This window comes from Grampus griseus (genome assembly GCF_964374135.1).
Source record: "Grampus griseus genome assembly, chromosome: 5".
NCBI lineage: Eukaryota > Metazoa > Chordata > Mammalia > Artiodactyla > Delphinidae > Grampus > Grampus griseus.
The window spans coordinates 53,770,210-53,772,028 of NC_138998.1; the positions used below are offsets into that span (position 1 = coordinate 53,770,210).

The window sequence follows — 1,819 nt, forward strand, 5'->3', positions numbered from 1 at the left end:
TTTTTGGTTCTGTCTCCTGGAGTAATAGAGATCCAAACAAAAATTTTCAAATGTGACCTAATTAAATTTAAAAGCTTTTGCACAGCCAAGGAAACCATAAACAAAACAAAAAGACAACCTGCAGAATGGGAGAAAATACTTGCAAATGATGCTACCGACAAGGGATTAATTTCCAAAATATACAAACAGGAAGCTCAATATCAAAAAAACAAACAACCCAATCGAAAAATAGACAGAAGATCTAAATATAGACTTCTCCAATGAAAACATACAGATGGCCAAAAGGCACATGAAAAGATGCTCAGCATCAATAATTTTTAGAGAAACGCGAATCAAAACTCCAATGAGGTAACACCTTACTCCAGTCAGGGCAGTCATCATCAAAAGTCTACAAATAATAAATGCTGGAAAAGGTATGGGAAAAAAAGGAACACTCCTACACTGTTTGTGGGAATATAAATTGGTGCAGCCACTACACAGAACAGTATGGAGGATCCTTAAAAAACTAAAAGTAGAGCTACCATATGATCTTGCAATCCCACTCCTAGGCATACATCCAGAGAAAACCATAGTTCAAAAAGATACATGGGTGGCAAATCTGACCAGTCGCATGGCTGCGGGTTGCTCAGCGTCTCCGCGGTCGAAGGCGGCCTCAGAAGGGCCGGTGGTGGGACCAGCCGGCGTCTTGCCTTGCCTAGAATTGCCTACCTACGTGGCCGCTTGTGCGCTCGTGAATAGCCGCTACTCCTGCCTGGTGGCGGGGCCGCACCGAAGACACATCGCACTGTCGCCCCGCTACCTTAACAGGAAACGCACCGGTATCCGAGAACAGCTCGATGCCGAGCTCCTGCGCTATTCCGAGAGCCTTTTAGGTGTACCCATTGCTTATGATAACATCAAAGTAGTGGGTGAATTAGGAGATATTTATGATGATCAAGGACACATTCATCTTAACACTGAAGCAGATTTTGTTATTTTCTGCCCCGAACCAGGGCAAAAACTTATGGGTACAGTTAATAAAGTGTCTTCCAGCCACATTGGCTGTTCCTAAACCTGAGCAGATGCCAGCCGAGCAGTGGCAGACTCTGAAGATAAACATGGGTGATGAACTAGAATTTGAAGTATTTCGTTTAGACTCAGATGCTGCTGGAGTATTCTGCATTCGGGGAAAACTAAATACCACTAGTTTACAAACGAAGTGCTCTGCAGTTTCTGAAGAAGTAACAGAAACTGGCACTGAAGAAGCTACTGAAAAACCTCAAAAGAAGAAAAAGAAAAAGAACAAAGACCCAGAGCCATATGAAGTGGAAAGTGGTACCACAGAGCTAGCAGATTTTGCAGATGTTACCATGAAGGAAGAGACAGATCTGCAGATTAATAACAATGTGAATGGCCTCTGGGAGGAAGAGCCGAAGAAGAAGAAAAAGCATCAGGACCCTGTTTTCCAAGGCAGTGACTCCAGTGGTTACCAAAGTGACCATAAAAAGAAAAAAAGAAAAGAAAGCACAGTGAGGAGGCTGAATTTACACCACTTTTGGAACATGCACCACTTTTGGAACATGCACCTAAAAAGAAAAGGGAAAAGTAATTTTCTTTAGTGCATTTTAAATATGATTTGGTTTTTTTAAAAACTGATTTACACAAAACAGATGACTAAAGTTTGAACTATGAAATGTTTTGTATTCCAATACTTTGCAAAACAGGGAACATTTGATGAGGAGTTGAGTTTTTGGTGCTAAAATTACAAAACAGATAAATTTGGGAAATGCCAGTATTATTAAAGTGCCGTTTTACTATATACAGAATAGAAAGGTAAGAG

General features: G+C 41.0%; 1 pseudogene across 1 annotated transcript; it reads left to right on the forward strand.

Moving 5' to 3' along the window:
- Positions 1 to 610: 610 nt before the first annotated feature.
- On the forward strand, positions 611 to 1,588 carry LOC309823089 (DNA-directed RNA polymerase I subunit RPA43-like; annotated as a pseudogene). Its single transcript has one exon. The product of its transcript is annotated as a DNA-directed RNA polymerase I subunit RPA43-like (transcript).
- The last annotated feature ends 231 nt before the right edge of the window (positions 1,589 to 1,819 follow it).